We start from the raw sequence: 19,940 nt of genomic DNA, 5'->3' as shown, positions 1-19,940 counted from the left end.
ATTTTGTGGTAAGAGTATGTTGAATTTTGTAAGAAGCCGCCAAACTCTCTTCCAGAGTGGCTGCACCATTCTGCATTCCCTCCAGCAATGAATGAGCGTTCCTGTTGCTCTGAATCCTCACCAGCATTTGGTGTTGTCAGTGTTCTGGATTTTGGCTATTCTAATAGGAGTGTAGCGATATCTCCTTATTGTTTTAATTTGCATTTCCCTGATGACATATGATGTGGAGCATCATTTCATATGCTTACTTGCCATCTGTATATTGCCTTTGGTGAGGTGTCAAAGTTTTTGGCCCATTTTTTAATTGGGTTTTTTGTTTTTTTATTGTTGAGTTTTAAGGGTTCTTTGTATATTTTGGATGACAGTCCTTTATCAGAGGTGTCTTTTGCAAATCTTTACTCCCAGTCCATGGCTCATTTCCTCTTTCTCCTGACATTGTCTTTCACAGAGCAGAAGTTTTTAATCTTAATAAAGTCCAGCCTATTATTTCTTTCATGGATCGTGCCTTTGGTGATGTATCTGAAATGTCCTCACCATACTCAAGATCACCTAGGTTTTCTCCTATCTTCTTGGGCTTTTTTAGTTTACGTTTTACATTTAGGTCTATGATCCATTTTGAGTTAATTTTTCTAAAGGGTATAAGGTCTGTGTCTAGATTCATTTTTTCTGCATGTGGATGTCAGTTATTCCAGCACCATTTGTTGAAAAGTTTATCTGTGCTCCATTGTATTGCCTTTTCTCCTTTGTCAAAGACTAGTATACTGTATTTATGTGGGTCTATTTATGGACTCTCTGTTCTGTTCTATTGACATATTTGTCTATTCTTTCACCAGTACCACACCATAAAGTAAGTCTTGAAATTGAGTAGTGTCTGTTTTCCAACTGAAGTCTTTTCCTTCAATATCATGTTAGCTATCCTGAGTCTTTTTCCTCTCCATATAAACTTTAGAATCACTTTGTTGATATCCACAAAATGCCTTGTTGGGAATTTGATTGGGATTACATCGAATCTATAGATCACATTGGGAAGAACTGACATCTTGACAGTATTGACTCTTTCTATCCATGAACATGGAATATCTCTTCTTTTATTTAGTTGTTCTTTGATTTGTTCACTGGAGTTTTGTAGTTTTCCTCATATAAATGTTGGACATATTTTGTTGGATTTATACATGTGTCTCATTTTTGGGGGTGCTAATATAAATAAATGGTTTTGTTTTTTTAATTTCAAATTCCACTCGTTCCTTGCTGATATATAGGAAAGTGATTGACTTTTATATATTAACCTTGTATCCTGCAATCTTGCCATAATCACTGATTAGTTCCAGGGTTTTTTTTGTTGATTCTTTTGGATTTTGTACATTGACAATTATGTCATCTGCAAACAAAGACAGTTTTATGTCTTCCTTCTCAATCTGTATTCCTTTTATTTCCTTTCCTTATATTATTGCATTAGCTGGTACTTCCAGTATGAGGTTGAAAGGGATGGTAGAGGAGACATTCTTGCCTTGTTCCTGATCTTAGTGGGAAAGCTTTGAATTTTTCACTATTAAGTATGATGTTAGCTGTAAGTTTTTGTAGATATTCTTTATCAAGTTGAGGAAATTCCTCTCTATTAACAGTTTACTGAGAGTTTTTTAATCATAAATCAGTGTTGGATTTTGTCAAATGCTTTTTCTGTATCTATTGATATGATCATGTGACTTTTTTTTTTACCCTGTTGATGTGATGGATTACATTAATTGGTTTTTGAATGCTGAACCAGCCTTGCATATTTGGTATAAATTCTGTTGGTTATGATGTATAATTCTTTATACATTTTTGGATTCAATTTGCTAATACTGTGTTGAGAATTTTTGCATCTGTGTTCATGAGAGATACTGGTCTGTGATTTTATTTTCTTGTAATGTCTTTGATTTTGTTATTAGGGTAATGCTGGCCTCATAGAGTGAGTTAGGAAGTGTTCCCTCTGCTTCTATCCTCTGAAAGAGATTGTAGAAAATCGATATACTTTCTTCCTTAAAAGTTTCGTAGAATTCACCAGTGAACCCATGTCGGCCTGGTGCTTTCTGTTTTGGAAGGTTATTAATTATTGATTCAATTTCTGTACTAGATATAAGCCTATTCAAATCATCTATTTCTTGTGTGACTTTTGACAGATTGTGTCTTTTAAGGAATTGCTCTATTTCATCTAAAGTATCCAATTTGGGGGCCAGCCCTGTGGCGTAGTGGTTAAGTGCACGCGCTTTGCTACTGGCGTCCTGGGTTCGGATCCTGGGCACACACGGACGCACCGCTTACCAGGCCATGCTGTGGTGGCGTCTCACATAAAGTGGAGGAAGATTGGCATGGATGTTAGCCCAGGGCCAGTCTTCCTCAGCAAAAAGAGGAGGATTGGCATGGATGTTAGCTCAGGGCTGATCTTCCTCACAAAAAAATAAAAAAATAAATAAATAAAGTATCCAATTTGTGGGCATAGGGTTTTTCATAGTATTCCTTTATTATCCTTTTAACATCCATAGAATCTGATTATTTTTACTATATCTATATGAATGATGTTCCCTCTTTCATTTTTTTTTTTAATAATTTTATTTATTTATTTTTTCCCCCAAAGCCCCAGTAGATAGTTGTATGTCATAGTTGCACATCCTTCTAGTTGCTGTATGTGGGACGCGGCCTCAGCATGGCTGGAGAAGCAGTGCGTCGGTGCGCGCCCGGGATCCGAACCCGGGCTGCCAGCAGCGGAGCGCGCGCACCTAACCGCTAAGCCACGGGGCCGGCCCCCCTCTTTCGTTTCTGATGTAGTAATTTGTGTCCTTTATCTTTTTTCCTTAGCTGTTCTGGCTAGATGCTTATCAATTTTATTGATCTTTCAAGGAACCAGCTTTTGGTTTTGTTGATTTTTCTCTATTGATTTCCTGATATTTTTTTTTTTATGAGGAAGATCAGCCTTGAGCTAACATCTGTGCCCATCTTCCTCTACTTTATGTGGGATGCTGCCACAGCATGGCTTGACAAGTGGTGCGTCGGTGCGCGCCTGGGATCCAAACCTGTGAACTCCAGGCCGCCGAAGCGGGATGCACGCACTTAACCACTGCACCACCGGGCCAGCCCCTGATTTCCTGATTTTAATTTCACTGATTTCTGTTTTAATTTTTATTATTTCGTTGCTTACTTTGGATTTAATGAACATGTCTTACTTTTATCATTAGCAAATCAATTAGGACAGACATTTTTTGAAAAGACCCATTCCTGCTTTGAGGAGTTCTCAGTCTTACAAATGCACAAGCAGATGAGACTAACATGACTTGGCAAAGCCTATGACAGAGGAGTGGACGCCTGGGCTGGGAACAAGACGGGTGAGGGGTGAATGTCAGGGGAGCACAGAGAAGGTTTCAGTAGGGTTTTGAAGAATGAATAAGAGTTTGCCAGGTGGGTAAAGTCTCAGACGCACAGCAGAGGTGGGCACGCTTAGGAAGTAAAGCTGGCGTGGACCACCTGGGGCCCAGCATGTGCGTGCGGGAAGGGCCCCAATTCCAAGGGTCTCTGTTGGTGTGGGCAAAGGGTTCACGTGAGAATCTCATTCTCCATCACTTTTCCCAGTTTCCCAGGTAACCTGAAAAGGTTAAGAATACCAGCTGTGGTGTCACTAGCCAATATTGCTAATGGAAAAAAAAACACCCCTGATTGGCAAACTGCATCTGTTTGGGGAAGACTATAAATAACGAGAAACATCTGAGATTCTGAGTGCAGTGTTTCTTGGAGGGACTTTGGCAGCTCAGCCCAGGGGTAGGAAGTGATCCCTGCACGGCTTTATGGTGGTTTCCACACCTGTCTGATCTTTTCCCTGAGCTGCGTCACCTGGGGAGGGGCCAGTCCTGGGGAGCTATGTGATCTGCTTTAAGGACTCACAGTGGAACCCCCAGGGCTGCCCTGAGTCCTGAGCAGACAGGGGCAACCTTGGGTCTGTGATAGTCTTGTGAACCGAAGTGTTTACTTGAACCTAAATAGAACCCCCCTGCTGGGTTCTGCAGCTGGTAACACTCAGGACCCTGAGGACAAGGGACCTATCAAATGACTCTTAGGGTGCGACCAGATTGGCATTTAGAACCAACAGCCTAAAGAGAAGTTCACCAAGTTTCCTGATGGTGCATCCCAGTGGCAAATATAAATGTATATCCACACCAGGTATTTGTACATTGTTTAATTATAAACCATATACATGAATATACTAATATATTGTGAACATCATAAAATGCACAAAAATAGTAATGAAAGAAGGATGACATGACATAGCCACTGTATAAGTATTAATATTTTCTACCCCAGTCTGACCTACTGACTCCTGGGTGTGAGGCCCAGAAATTGGCATTTCAGCAAGCACGCACAGGTGTGTGTTGGGGTGATTCTGATGCACCTGGTCCAGAGTTCATTGTTGGTGTAAAATAGTATAAAAGCTAGGGTTTTTAAAAAGCTTTTTCAAAAGGCCTTTGTTATTTATTCAGCAAGTACTCTATGTCCCAGCTTCTGGTCTTGAGGATTCTAAGGAAAGACTAGCCCACTCCATAGGAGCTCCTGGCTAACATTAAAAAGCTGCCTTTCAGCATAAAGGCTTGGAGGTGAAAGGGGGCCGTGTCTGGGGGAGAAGTCCCGACAGGTCGGGCTGGGCCGATGTGGTGACTCAGGTGTTGGATAACCCAAGGAACGTTACCGTGGGGAGTGGCCACGCGGGGCCACTGAAAGACGAGTTGCCTGAACTGAGAGAAATGTGGCCCTCTTGGCAGGCTCCGGGGGCCTTTCCCTGGGGACACACTTGTGAAAAGTGAAAGCTGAACGCATTGTATTATTTGAATCCTGTTTTAAATGCGTCGGAGGGTGCACTGAAAGTCCCCTTGCAGTGACTCCTCCTGTGAAGTGGAGAGTCACCTGTAGTGAGGTGAGGGCTCACCTGTCCTCATCATAGGCTGCAGTTACTGCCTGTGCTTGCCCACAGGGCTCTGAGGGTGAAATTACCTGGAAACCCAGCTATATCCGCCGTGGACGCTAGGTGGCGCCGTAGACGGTCAGTGGGATGCAGGATGCTCTGGAGACCCGGCCACTGGGACAACTGGTGGGCCCTCCCTGGTGGAGCCTGTGAGGGTCTGGGTGGTTCTCGCTGAGCACCAAGCAGCAGGGCTGTGGGAGTGGGAGTCACAGACCCAGTGCTAATCTGCCGCAACAGAGCTACTTTTTCTTCAGCTGTGACTGCGTACCAGGTTCTTTGCTGAGCTTGTCTCCTGCGTTCTCTCACCCGTTCCCCGTGACAGCCTGACGAGGCAGGGACTGTTGTCCCTTTTTACAGTTGAGGACGTCAAGGCAAAGAGAGGGGAAGGAACTTGCCCATTTTGACCACAGGTCTCTCTAGCTCTGCAGCCGTGGGTGCAACCCCACCGTTCACCAGCAAACATTTTTGGGTGCCTCCTGGGTGCGAGGCGCTGCGCTGGTGCAGTGAACACAGCGGTACAGGCCAGGACTCCAGCCTGCAGGTGCTCACAGCATGTAGGGGAGGCTGGACCCGCAAAGAGGCGATTTCAGGATGGAGGGGCGAGTCCCAGGTTGGGCACAAGCAAAGAAGACGTGATTTCTACATCTAAAAGTAGCAGCTCTCAGGCCAGTTGCTTACTTGAAAAGCACAGATGCACGTCCCAGCTTGGAGGAATTCCATCAAAATCTTGGGGCATCAGGTCCGGGCCTCAGCCCTTTACAGCGTCCCGGGTGTGTGCTATCTTATGTGTCCACAGGGCTGGGCGGGCGAACCCAGCTAGTTAGTCAAACACCAATCTAAGGGTCGCTGTGAAGGTGTTTGGTAGAGGTGGTTAACATCTGCAATCAGTGACTTTCCATAAAAGGGGATTTTCCTCAATAATGTGGGTGGGCCTCATTCAATATATTGAAAGGCCTCAAGAGCAAAATCCGAGGTTTCCCAGTGAAGAAGAAATTCTGCCTCAAGACGGCATCCTCAGCTCCTGCCTGAGTCTCCAGCCTGCCGGCCTGCCCTGCAGAGTATAGACTTGCCAGACCCATAATTGCATGAGCCAGTTCCTTAAAATGAACCTCTTAAAACACACAATATACACATGTATACATATGTGTATATGCATTATACATATATATGTATACACATATGCACCATGCACACATATATGTTATATGTCATATGTGTGTTATGTGTGTCTATATCCTGGTTCTCTTTCTCTGGAGAACCTTGACCAACACACCAGCTGATCCTAACTTGTGGTCAGGGTTGAGAATCAGAATCTTCAAAGGAGGTGTGTGATTGCTGAGGTGAAAGGCGATGGGCCTTCCAAGTGGAGCCCAGCTTGAGCCAAGACGCATGAGACGCACGACGTAGTATGGTTATTATGGAACCCCGCCTGGGACCTGGGAATGGCCAGGGAGAGAGACTTGTTCTATCAGGATAAGAAGAACTTTGGCATTCAAAAGGTGTCAAAATGCGGAGCCTCTGAGGGCCGGCCCGAGTCCCCCACCTCCTAGCTGTGTGACCTGGGGCAGGGAGTTAATGTCTCTGTGCCTCGATGTCCTCATCTGCAAACAGGAAAAGCAAATCCTCATGCCTGCCTCATGGGGCTGTGGGGGGTGACAGAGAAAAGCATGCAAACCAGGGCTCAGCCCTGTGCCTGGCATACAGCAGGCGGTCATTAAGTGTTGGCTGCTCTGGCTGCTCTTGTCGGCAGGAAGCAGTGCAAGGAGCCACTGCAGCCGAAGACCCACAGGGATGTTTCTAGGGTGCAGGTCTGATGCTGCTGCTCCTGACTCCTGCTTCAGAAACGGGCCCCGGCTGTGGTGGGAGGGTGGGCTCCCAGAGGAAGCCGGGAGAGGGCCGTGAGAAGGGCCCTGGCCTGGCCCGGCCTGGGAGGGGCGTGGGGGCTGCCGAGCACGGCTGATGGGCGTCGCGGTCGGCTCGGGCTGCCGTGACAGGGCAGCACAGACTGGGCAGCTGAGAGCACAGACATTTATTTCTTGCAGTTCTAGAGGCTGGAATTCTGAGATCAGGGTGCCTTGGGGCAGGTTTCTGCGGAGATCTCTCTTCCTGGCTTGTAGACGGCAGCCTTCTCGCTGTCCTCACGTGGCCTCTCCTGTGTGGGCCCGAGGAGAGCTCCAGCGAGCTCTGCGTCCCCTCCTCTCCTTCTAAGGACACCAGTCCTATGGGATCAGAGCCCCACCCTGTGACCGCTTTTACCCTGATTCCCCTCCCTACAGCCCCGTCTCCACATACAGTCACACTGTGGTTAGGGCTTCAACATGTGAATTTTGGGGAGACACAGTTCAGTCTGTGACGCTGGGGTCTGGGAGGCTGAGAGAGGAGGAACTAGCAGGAGCTGGGTGTGGGTGCTGCCGCGGGGCCTGTGCCGGGGGCGATGGGGCTGCTGGCTGAGAGAGAGAATGCAGGGGAGAGGAAGGGGGAGCCCTGTGCTGGTGCTGTGAGCTCACGAGGGGAGCTGTGCCTGGCTCACCGTCAACCAGGGGCCCCACAGTCCACAGGAGCATTTATTGAGCACCTCCTGCATACGTGGTGAGCAAAGCTTTGTCGTGTCTGTGAGGGAGACAGTCAGTGGTCCGAGTGTGGGTCAGGTGAGCGTCAGGTGTTCTGGGATGATCTCAGAGCCACATCTTGTGTCCCACCCTCCCTCTTCATCCCCTGCTCTGGTGAAACCCAGGGGACACGTGACATTGCTGTTCACAGAGGTAACCACACATCTCATAGCCTTGAAGTCACAAATGCTATTTGATTCTGAAGTCAGAATATCCTTCCCCATGGTAGTCAAGACTTCTCGTTGACTCACTGTTTCATCTGCCCTCTCCCCACACTGAGACCCTCCACAGCAGGGGACCAGGAAGGGGCCTCTGTCTCCTCGTCCTGCTCATCCCCCAGCTGGGGGCACGCCCGCTGTGGAGCGGAGGCTTCTTGGCCTCTAGGGGGGCCCTGACCTGGCTCTGGGCTCTCAGCTCTCCCTGGCCGCTCAGTTTACCCACTCAGGCCCCAGCATAGCCTTGGGGCTCTCTCTTCTCCTGGAGCCTCAGTTTCCCCTCAGAAAAGGATGTGGTAGCCTCCCTTAGAGAATTACTTTGAGAACCTGAGGACTCAATTATGTGAGATCGCCCCTGGCCGCTCAAGGGCTGCACCTGGCCTCCTACTCATATCTGTCCTTCTGATGAACAGGGGGACCTGTGCTGGCCCAGGAGGCCACCTCGGGGCAAAAGTGTTCTAGGGCAGATGGACTTGGCATGAGGATGAAACAAGAGGAGGTGGGCAGCGTGCTCGGCACGGGGCTGAGCACCGCCCAGCAGTGGCCAGGTGCTGCTGGAGGCCCCTCTGTGCAGCGGACAGGTGTTTATGGAGTCTCTCTGTGCAGTTAACAGGTGCTGATGGAGGTCCCTCTCTGCGGTTAACAAGTACTGATGGAGGTCCCTCTCTATGCAGTTAACAGGTGCTGATGGAGGTCCCTCTCTATGCAGTTAACAGGTGCTGATGGAGGTCGTCCTATGTGGTTAACAGGTGTTTATGGAGTCTACGCAGTGTATAGGTGCTGATGGAGGTCCCGCTCTATGCAGTTAACAGGTGCTGATGGAGGTCGTCCTATGTGGTTAACAGGTGTTTATGGAGTCTACGCAGTGTATAGGTGCTGATGGAGGTCCCTCTCTATGCAGTTAACAGGTGCTGATGGGGGTCCCTCTGTGTGCCCCACATAGATGTCCTCATAGGCTGTGGCCATCGGTATGGTCACCTGTCTGTATTTAAAGGAAGTATGCAGGACTTTTATAATCAAACACACGTTATTTTTATAATTCACGGTTATGATGGCAGCAGTACCGAACCTCGCGAGAGTGAAAGCAAGCAGAAGACACGCATCTCTCCTGTCTGCTCACGTCACTCACGCCCCTTCTATTAGCAAAACCAAGTCCTGAGGCTGTCACAGATTCAGTGGGTGGGAAAATGGATGCCACCTTTCTGTAGGCAAAGAGGAGAATAGTGGCCACTTTGCAGTCAATGCACCGTAGAGAGTTGATGTTAAATAACCTCACGATGAGCATGTAAAGTACACCTGCAGACACAAGTGCCCTGATGGAGAGGGCGCCCCCCGCGGGCCCGTGACGGAGGTGTAGGACGCCAGGACAAGGTGCAGTGGACGGCTTCCTTGGGTGAGGGAAACTGAACTGCGGTCCAGAGGAGGGGGAGCTGAGAAGGTAGGAGTGTTCCAGGCCCGGGGAGCAAGGCGTCCAGGGGTCCTGGGGTGAAAGGAAGCTGGCTTTCAGGGGACTCACAGGAAGAAGATGGGGCCAGAGTACAGAGAGACGGCTGGCAGGGGCTGGGCTACGCAGGGCCTTGTCTACCTCACCAGCAATTTCACTCTTCACCTAAAGAAAATATTTAAGAGGTGAAGGTTTCTAAGCCAGGCCTCGATAGGCTTTTCTTTGTGTTTTAGGACGATGGCTCCGTCTGCCGTGGTGAGAACGAGAGGGAGGGAGTAAGGGCAGACAGGGGTTAGGGGCAGCAGCAGCCGGGAGAAGGATGATGGGGGCCACACAGACATGGGGAGGGTACAGGTCAGATGTGAGAGGTTTCAGGGACTGTAATAGTCTTTCTTGCTGCTGTTACAAATTGCCACAAACTTGGTGGCTTAAAACAAGACAAATTTATAATTTTATAATCCTGGAGAGTCTCACTGGGATAAAATAAAGCTGTCAGCAGGGCTGTGTTCCTCCTAAGAACTAGGGGAAAGTTTGTTTCTTTGCCTTTTCCGTCTCTCCGTGCTGCCTACACGGAGGCTCCTGGCCCCTTCTTCCATCTTCAAAGCTGGCAGTGGCTAGTGGTGTCTTGCTCACACCACATCGCTCTGACGCTGACTCTCCTGCCTCCCTCTTTCACTTATAAAGATCCTTGTTGATTACATTGGGTCCCCTGGTTAATCCAGGATCATCTCCTCATCTCAAGGTCCTTAGTCACATCTGCAAAGTCCTTTTGCTGTGTCAGGTGACGTACTCACAGGTTCTGGGATCAGGACATGGACATCTTTGGGGGCTGACCTCAGTGGCACCAGAGACCCCTGCCCAGGAGGAGCTGAGGAGGAGAGAAGGGTCCCAAGCCTCAGCCAGCAGCATCAGCATCCCCTGGGAGCTTAGAAACGCAGTCTCGGGTTCCACCCCGACGTGCTGAATCAGGGTCTGCGTTGTAATGGGACCCCAGGTGCTCTGTGTCTCAGAGGAGGAGCAGAGCCCTGGTCTGAAAGCCACCCTTTCTTTTGCCTGGGGTGGCTGAGTGGCCACAGGTACCTCCCGTCCTCTGGGAGGGGGCCAGGTTTCAGATGACGTGCTTTGTCCCTGTCTCAGATTCTTAGTTCCTTTGGGTCAGGCACTGTGGCTCACTTCTGTATCATACTCAAGACAGTGCCCGGGACCATAATAGGTCCTCAGCGATGAGTGAAGTGGTGTGACCTGGGCTGGGTTCTGTCACCCCATTTCACAGATGACAAAATGGAGGCCCAGGAGATTAAATGGCTGGTTTGGACTCTACGGCCAGTGTGTGTGGGTCTGGGCTGGAACTCAGCGCCCCAGACACAGGCCCTGACTTCCACACCCTCCCTGTCTGTACACAGCTACTAGACAAAGAAGAGCACCCTGGCTTTCCTTTTGGTGACAGGCAGCAACGCTTTTTCCAGAAACCAGATTCCAGAGAACTTGGGGGATGTGGAATTAACAGGGATCCAGAGAATTATTTAGTAAAATTGCAGTCCTAGCTCACATTTGAAGTACATACCAAAAGGTGTGTCCTTCCCTGGAGAAAGTTGTCAGCACAGAACGCCTGCCTCAGCATTCCCCTTTCAGGTTATTTGAGATTTCTTACAAAGTGCGGGGCCCGATGTCTTTTTTCTGAACAGGATTGATGAGAAAGATGAGGCTGAAATGATTTTAGCAGCCGCGTTGACCCACAGTGTGGTTTCCTGGAAGGGTTGGAGCAGTGATCTTAGAACAGCAGGCTGCGGGAATTCAGGAACCCCGACAGGCAGGAGGAAGGGTGACTTCCCTTCCCTGAGGCCCCTGGGTCAGGGGCTGGGCTCCCTGGCAGCCTCTCCTCCATTCTTGGCTCCCTGCCCTCACTGTGGCTCCCTCCCCTCTCCACTCATGGTTCTCTTCCCGACCGGCCCCTCACATGGGTGTGCCACCACCCCTGCCTCTCCCTTTCCCAGCTCCGTGCTCCCTCTCCCGGCTCATCCTCACATGCTGTCCCCACAGCTTCTCCCTATAAGTGGACAGTCTCAAATCTTCATCCCTGGCTCCAGGGCTCTCTGATGCAGAAGCCCCGTGCATCCATCTGTCCATTGCTTGTGTCCCTGTCGAGGCCCCAACTCCACAAGAGCCAAAGCCTGTGCCATTCCTTTGCCCAGGAAACCCGCTCAACCTCCCAGGTCCCCAGTCTTAGTTAATGTTCTTGCCATGCTTCCAGACATTCAAGCCACAACAATCCCCTGCCGTACCCCCGTCACACTCTTATTTATTCCTTCAGAAAATATTGGTCACATACCATGTGTCAGGCATGGAGGGGAGAGATGGGCAGGGAGAGTCCATGCCCTCAAGACTCCGAGGGTCTGGCAGCAGCAGTTATAACAGTGTCACTATTGTTTTTAGGAGGGGTCAGCCACTGCTGTTTTTAGCCTTGACAGAGCAAAGTCGGCTGTCCTCCCCCTAAAACCAGCTACGAAACTGGACACAGTGTAGGAGGCCACTGTTGGGGGCACTGAACAGCAAGCAATGCAGGACTGTCACCCTTGGAAGACAGGAGACACAGAGTGAGCCCCACAACTGATTGTCTGGCTTTCTGCTTGGAGCATCTCCCTGCGGGGGTGCAAGGAGCTGGCCTCCAAGCAGGGTGGTGGTCTCACTGGGATGAGCAGGTGGAGGTTGCACTTCTGGACTGCTGAAGCAGCGGGAATTGTAGGACAGGGGACTGGAGAAGAGGGAGTTGTGTAAAGGGGGCCCCAGAAACTTGTGTGCAGATTCAGTTGGCCGAGGGCTGGGGTGTGCCTGTGCTGGCAGGACCCCCGAGGCTTAGCAAGGGTCACCTGTGGGAGTGAGAGCTGAACCGTGATACTAGAGGTCAGGGGTACTGGGGGATCTAGTCCAACTCAGACCATCGAGAGACCCCGATGAGTACCGCAGACAGTCTCTTGAAACCCCAGGAAGACCAAGCCTTAGGAGGGAGGAGCGTGTCGTGGAGTAAAGGACCATGTTCAGAACCAAAATAGACCCGTGGTGGTTATGAGTATGTTCAGGATCTTAAAGGACAAGATGAATGAACAGATGGAGAATCTTAGCAGAGAAACAGAAACTATAAAAGAGAACCAAATGCAAATTCTAGAATTAACAAGTATAATATCTGAAATGAAAACTTCACGGCAGATGACAGGTGGCCCCAGCGTGTCACTGCCTGTGCCGAGACAGGCTCCAGGCTGCTCTCATGCGGGGCTTGTGCAGCCAGGACGTGGGCAGGCGGGGGAAGCCCTGCCCTCCTCCTTGCTCTCCTGCACCCATCCGTTCCTCCTCTTCCTTCAAACGCCAAAGCCTCATGCACATCAACTCATGCGGCCTGAGCCCCCTGAGTCCAGATTGCCAGTCTGGACGTGCAGTTTGGGATGGGAATCGGCTGCATTGGTAACATGGGGATGCGCCTTCTCGTAGCTCAGACTTTGTGCATCTCCGTAGTTATGTCCTTAGGATAAATTCCAAAGTGTGTCTAATTGAGGAAACGATACTCATGGCAAGTTTATTTTTAACTCCAGAGCCTCTCAGCCTTATGTTCTTATTTATACACGACCCCATTTACGTTTCCTCCTCCTCCCCAAGAGGGCACCCAAGACTGTAGTTCTGGAATCAACAGTGAGCCAAGGAATCAGGGTGGAGTGGCAAAAGGAGTGCCTGTGAAAACCTACAATGAACAGCAGCCGTGGCTCAGGAATTCTCCCCTCTCCAGGGACCAGCTGCTGGGAATATTCGTGTATGTGCGGGGAAATACGGGAATGAGCACAGTCCCTGCAGCTTTGGTTAAAAGAGCAGAAACAAACACTAACCGAGATGTCCATTCATGGTGGGCCAGATCAACAGGTGATGAGATTACGTGGCATCCCCACTCCGGGATCACTTGCAGCCATTCGAAGGAAAGAGCTGGATCAGCTCATCCTGATTTGGAACCAGAGCCAGACGTGGGGTGAGCGAGACAGCCCCTTGCAGGCTACTGTGTGCAGTAGGAACCCACTTTCGTAACACGTAAGAGTTAAGTGGGAGTCTGTACGTTGTTCATTGTATAGAACTAGGTGGGGAAATGGATGTCGCAAAGCATTAGTGGTGGTTTCTCCTGGAGGGGAGATGTGAGTGGGGAAAGGGGACCTGTCTCCTCTTAGTGCTGCTGTCAGGCTGAAGTTGTTTGCAATGAGTGTGCATTATTTTTGTAGCCGAGTGAGAGAACCTACTTCTCTGAACCAGAGAGCAGCCAACTTGCTCTCTGCTGTCAGCTGTGACCTGGGACATCACACGTCTCCATGAACTTCACTGTCCCTCTCATTAATTCACTGGTGAGGGGAGTTGGGGAGAGCCTGGTGGGCCCCTTTCAGCTCTGATAGTCAGGGCGAGCACTCTATAGTCAAAGCGTGGTCTATTGAGGTAATCATATGTTTTTTACTTTTTTAAGTTTGTTATTTGGCAAATTACATTGATTGCTTTTCACATGATAAACCACCTTGCGCCCCAGGTGGTCATGATGTATTATCATTTTTATAAATTATCAAATTTGATTTGCCAGAATTTTGTCTAGAATTTTACATCCATGTTCATGAGGGCTATTAGTCTTAGGTTTTTTTCCTTCTAATATCTTTTCTGGTTTTGACACCACGGTAAATTCTAGCCTTATAGCATGAGTTTTAAAGAATTCCGTTCTTTTTAATGTTCTGAAATAATTTGTATAGAACTGATATTATTTATTCTTACATGTTTCATAGAATTCATCAATGCATCCATTTGGGCCTGCAGGAATTTTTGGGATGTGGAGGAAGGTTTTTAACTATAAATTCTATTTCTTTAATAGATATGGGTCTATTCTGGTTATATGTTTCTTCTTGAGTGGGCCCTGGTAGTTTATGTAGAATCAGGTGGAATTCCTGATGTTGGTGATATGTCTGTCTGTCTGTCCCTCACCTGATATGTCTGGCTAGAGTTTTATCAATTTTATTGCCCTTCTCAAAGAACCAGCTTTTGGTTTCAATTATTTTCTTTATTGTTTTTCTAGTTTTGATTTCACTTCTACTCTGATCATTCTTCCTTTCTTTCTACTTCATTGGATTTAATTTGCTCTTCTTTTTCTGGTTTCTTAAGATGGAATCTGAGGTCATTGGTTTGAGACCTTTCTTCTTTTCTAGTACAGGCATTTAATGCTGTAAATTTTGCCTCAATGTCATTTTGATACGTTGTATTTTTATTTACTTCAAAATACTTTCTAATTTCCCTTTTGATTCCTTCTTGGAACTATAGGTTATTCAGAAGTTTTTTATTTAGTTTCCAAAGATTTGAGTGTTTTTCTAGAGATCTTTTTGTTATTGATTTCCAATTTAATTCCACTCTGATCAGAGAACATATTTTGTATGACTTCAGTGCTTTTAAATTTGTTGAGATGTGTTTTATCGCCCAGAATGTGGTCTGTCTTGGTAAATGTTGCATGTGCACTTGGGAAGAATGTGTGTTCTTCTGTTGTGAGGCAGAGTGTTTTTATAAATGTTAACCAGATCAAATTGCTTGAAAGTGTTGTTCATGTCTTCCATATCCTTACACATTTCCTGTCCACGTGTTCTATCAATTACTTAGGGGTTTTGAAATCTCCAACTGTAATTATAGATTTATCTATTTCTTCCCTCAGTTCTATAAGTTTTTGCTTTATGTATTTGAACCTCTCAATAGGTTCATAAATATTTAGGGTTGTTCTGCCCTCCTGATGAAGTTGTCCCTTTGTCGTTGTGAGACAACCCTCTTTATCCCCGATGAGGTCCTCTGCTCTGAACTCTACCTTGCCTAATATTAACCTACCCCTTCAGCTTTCTTTCAGTTAGTCTCAGAATGGTACATCTTTTCCCCTTGTACGTTTAATTTACTTGTGTCTTTTATTTAAAGTGCATGTTTTGTAGGCAGGATATAGTTTGGTCTTGCTTTTTTATCCATTCTGAGAATTTTTGCCTTTAATTAGGGTATTCAGACTGTTTACACTTAATGTTGTTATTGATGTTTTTAGGCTTAAATTCACCATTTGGCTCTGCAGGACTGTTGGGTTCTCTGTGTGCGACTGTCTCCTCTCCAATTCTCTGTCCTGCAGACTCGAGCTGCCGTGGTCTCCTTCGTCTCTCAACTTCATCTTCTCACCTCAGGGAGTTTCCCAGGCTCTTCCTGGTTCCTCTCTGCCATCCATGAGCTAGAAACCCTCCAGAGGCAGTAAGCTGGGCGGCCTAGGGCTCACTTTATTTGAGTCCCATCTCTCAAGGATCACGTCCTTTCTAGTGTCCTGAAAACCATCATTTCGTATATTTTGACTTTATTTTTGAGTGGGAAAGAGAATTCAGTCCGTGGTACTCCATCTTGCTCAGAAGCAGAAATTAATGTAGTTGCTTTTGCTTTGGAGCCTGAGACAAGTTTTCAGTTTCCAAGTTTCTACGGAACCAAGTCAGGTTCTGATGCTGCGTGTCCCTCGGTGTGAATCCGTCTCACCTTTCAGGGTCCAGCTCGGATGCTGCTTCCTTCAGAAATCCTTCATTCATCTCGACCTCACACACTCTTCCTGGTGTGGGTTACTGACTCTGCCCTGCCCTGCATAATTCAGACATTTTCCGAGTTTGTGTGTGGAAACAAGGGAACAAGGCAGAGTCCTCTCCATGGATGCTCACCAGATTTGTTTTTCTCCATTGAGTGATGTGTTTCAAGTTCTTATAATGAGTATGGTTAGGGAAAGAGCCACACAAACAGATAATTAGGATACGTTGTGAAGATGCACAATAGACAGAAACACACGTGGTGTGTTTCAGGTCATTACCGGTGCCTGTCTTCCCTTCTCCCTCCTTCAGCTGAGCGGGCCCAGCGGGGCACATGGTCCTCATTTCTGCTCTTCAGGGCCAGGTGTATGGTGGGTGCCTACTGAACTGAGCAGATCCGTGAATGTCAGGGTTAAGAGCATGGACTCTGGGGTCGGGCCTGGGTTCAGATCTTGGTTCTGTCACTTAACTTCTCGGCTCTTCAGCAGGAAAACAGGAGCTTGGTTGTGGACTTGCTGAGATTGAGATGCCTGATAGGGGCAGGTGGAGACCCCAGAAGGGAGCTGAATATGCAAACCTAGAGTTCAGGGAGAGGGAGTGGCTGGAGAGGGAGATCCCGAGCCATTAGCATTTGGCCCTTAGTGTCCTGGGACAGAGGAGGTCATGTAGGAAGCAAGTGCAGACAGAGGGGTTTGAGGATTGAGTCCTGGGGCACACCCACATTTCGAGGTGGGGGGATGACGAGGAAGCATCGAGGAGACTGAGACGTGGCCATCGAGGTGGGAGGATCGCAGGCTAGTGTGGTGACTTGCAGGGAGAACAAAGAGTCTTCTACAAAGAAGGGAGTGATTGACAGCCTGAGATCCTCCATGAGCATCCTTTGCTCCACTGGGGTAGATCATGGGAGCTGCTAAGACGGGGCTGGGTGACTGTTCTGAGTCCCACCCGTGCTGGTGTGTCAATGTGCACCAAGCACGGGAGGCTGCCCCCTGCGTGGTGAGGGGGAGCCCGGAGCTTTGCCATTCGGCGGCTGTCTGGGCTACCCTGGTAACTGGGGAGAAAGAGCTGGCCTTGCCCATCCTGCCTCCTAAGCTCCGTCTGTCAGCCGTGCATTGGAAAGGCACCCCCGACCTTTGCTGGGGTTGGACTGGATCTGCTTACATCAGGGTTTTACTTTTAATTTACTTAATTTTCTGGCGTAGGCATTGATTTTTATTGGCTTTTGCCCCTAGGGAGCTCCACAGGCCATCAAGCAGGACCGATCTGAAGATAAACAAGTCTTGCACTTGGAAAGACAATATTGTTGTTGACAAATGCACCCTGGGGAAAAGGCAGGGCCAGCTCTGCGTCAGAGCCAACACAGACAGCCTTGCGAGTGGGGACTTCAGGGAGCCAGCAGACAGGTCAAATGGTGACAGTGCTTTGGGAAGGAGGCCCATCTGCTCCCTCAGTGGCTGCCAGGCGGCTGGCCTTCATCCAGAATGCAAGCTATTGTGTTTCAAGGCTGCTGCAGAGCTGGAGAGGGGCACAGGGCTGGACAGAGTAAAACATTCTCACCGAGAGTCAGCCAGTTTTTCTTGGATAAACACTCTCTGCGTTGCTATAGCCATTTGGTTAATTTACAGAGTTCTGAAAAAGTTGATACCGACCATTTTTGCCAGTTTTCTTGTTGCTTTTATGAAGGAGAGAATTTTCCGCCATCTTCGCCAATGTCACTGACAAAGTTCTTTATTTTTAAACAATTATTTATTTTTATATAAAGAACTATGTTTATGATAAAAAATAAAATACAGAAAACCAAAATTAATAAGTAAAACGATCGATTCCTGGCATTTCCCTGCCAATTGATAATAAGATTGTATACACTTACAAAATTAGACACACACACATGAATATGTTTCTGTGTATAACATGCATACTACTTTTCTAAGTTGCTTTTCTTAGCGACGTATCATGAATGTTTTTTTGTTCCTCAGTAACACACACGCCATCATTTTTATTAGGTTCACAATATGCAGATGGTATAGAAGCACCATAATTTAGCAAGTTGGATAGTTAGGCTATGTTTAATTTCTTACTTGCATAACTAGGGCTGGATGGACACCCTTTTGTGTGTTTTTATGTGCTTGTTCCCTTCGTTGTGGGAGGCAGACTCCCAAAATTGGGATTTCTGGGTCAAAAGATAGGAAAGTGAGCGTGTTGGGGGCTCTGGGGGAGGATCGCTTGCTCCCCACGCTGGATAGAAGGGTTTCCCGGCCTCTGTTTCCCAGCCTCACACCCGCTCAGGTTAGCCAGCGTACTCGGGCAACGCGTGCTCTCTCAGATTAATTCTGACAGTTGTATAGACGCGCCACTCATTCATGAAAAGCCCTCATTTTAGGCTATTTGTCTGGAAATTTCCCTTTCTGACTTTTAAGTTGCGAACCCTGGTTACCTCCTGATACCTTGGGGAAGACCTGACGTCAGCCCGTAAGTCTTTGTTGGGGCCCTACTGTGTGTGTGCCCAGGTTGTGAGCACAGAGGTGGGATGGACAAGCAGAGGAGAATGACTTGCTCCCAGCACAGAGATTTCGTGTGGAGCGAATTCTCATTTACATCTAGAAATCTGATGAAGGGCTCTTTTTCTCAGTTAAGGAAAAAATATAATTAAAATTTGTAATGACAAGCTTGAGACATTTGCACCAGGCTTAAAGACTTGATCAAAAGCTAACACGATTAAACCACATTCAGTGTAGTTTTATGGTTAAGCATATTCTGGTTCTCTGAAAATGGCAATCCCTTCTTGCCTTGTATTAGGCCCTTGACATTCACGAAGGATTGGTCTGGAGACCTTTGAGACTCCCTCAATTCGTAAATGCCACTCTAGCTTTCAGTTTCCCCCAGAACACGCTGTAAAGACCAACTTAAAAATGTATGTGACTCCTTGAGGCTCTTTATGATTCTATAACTACAGGACTCTAGTCATTTATAAAGCTATTAAAACCAACTCAGGCTGGAGTCATTGTTTTTCTCTTTCTCTATAAAACATAGCAAACAAGTTCATATTAGAAATTCAAGCCTCAGCTGAATTCAACTTTTTCTGTCTTGCTTTCTCCCAAACTTCTGTTAAACTATCATGTTATTAGACTTATTTCTTCCTTTGTTTCCATTTCCACACTAGGAGTTGACTTTCTTTGGGAGCCATTTTTCTTAAGAAATAAAGTTTGCCTCCATCTGTGGGGGTGACCGTGTTGGCTGATGGTCTGAGCCCCCAGGATTTAAATCGATGCCCTAGTAAAACTGCAAAACCACACACTCAGAACCGCAGTCTGCACTGTACTCTGTGGTTACCTGCCTGCAGTCACCATCTGCAATTGCCAGGGGCGGGTCGGGACTCCGTTATTCAGAACGCTCAGTTAACCAGAACACCACCAATCCCTAGCGCTCTGATGAGTGCCCTTCTCTGCCCGTGAATGCAGCCAAACCCCATTTCTGCTCTTAGGTTAATTTAAACATTTTGTTGGGGCCAGCCCGGTGGTGTAGCAGTTAAGAGCACATGCTCTGCTTCGGCGGCCCAGGGTTTGCAGGTTCGGATCCCGGGCACGCATTGATGCACTGCTTGGCAAGCCATGCTGTGGCGGCGTCCCATATAAAGTGGAGAAAGATGGGCACGTATGTTAGCCCAGGGCCAGTCTTCCTCAGCAAAAAAGAGGAGGATTGGCATTGGTTGTTAGCTCAGGGCTGATCTTCCTCACACACACAAAAAATGATAAAAGAAAAAATAAATAAATAAACATTTTGTTCCCTAAGATCTTACTTGTGCCCTGCTTTCACTCAGCTGATTCTGGACATGCAGAATACAAGGGTCAGTCTCAGCCTCGTAGACCCTGAATCAACCCACCCGTTCGTTCTCCCAGCAGTATTCATTGATAACCTACTACGTCAACACTATTCTAGGACCCAGGACAGCAGACTGTTGTTGAATTTAAAGTCTAGTGGAGGATACAGATGAGAAACTAATAACAAGCAAGAGATCAGATAAAGGAGGAATTGATAGGGTCCTGCGATGGTGATTGGAGGCCGTTGGGCCTCTTTGTGGAGACGGTTCAGGGCCAGCCCTGG

The 19,940-nt window shown here is 47.7% G+C and overlaps 1 protein-coding gene across 1 annotated transcript in view; it reads left to right on the top strand.

Annotated features, from left to right (window-relative positions):
• Positions 1-19,940, top strand: part of PHACTR3 (phosphatase and actin regulator 3) — a 243,048-nt gene that overhangs the window by 176,676 nt on the left and 46,432 nt on the right. The window lies entirely within an intron of this gene.

The sequence above is a fragment of the Ceratotherium simum genome, chromosome 21, assembly GCF_057802395.1.
Source record: "Ceratotherium simum simum isolate JZ-2026a chromosome 21, ASM5780239v1, whole genome shotgun sequence".
Taxonomy (NCBI): domain Eukaryota; kingdom Metazoa; phylum Chordata; class Mammalia; order Perissodactyla; family Rhinocerotidae; genus Ceratotherium; species Ceratotherium simum.
Note: the sequence above shows the minus strand (reverse complement) of the source record. Positions and strands in the feature narration are given on the sequence as shown.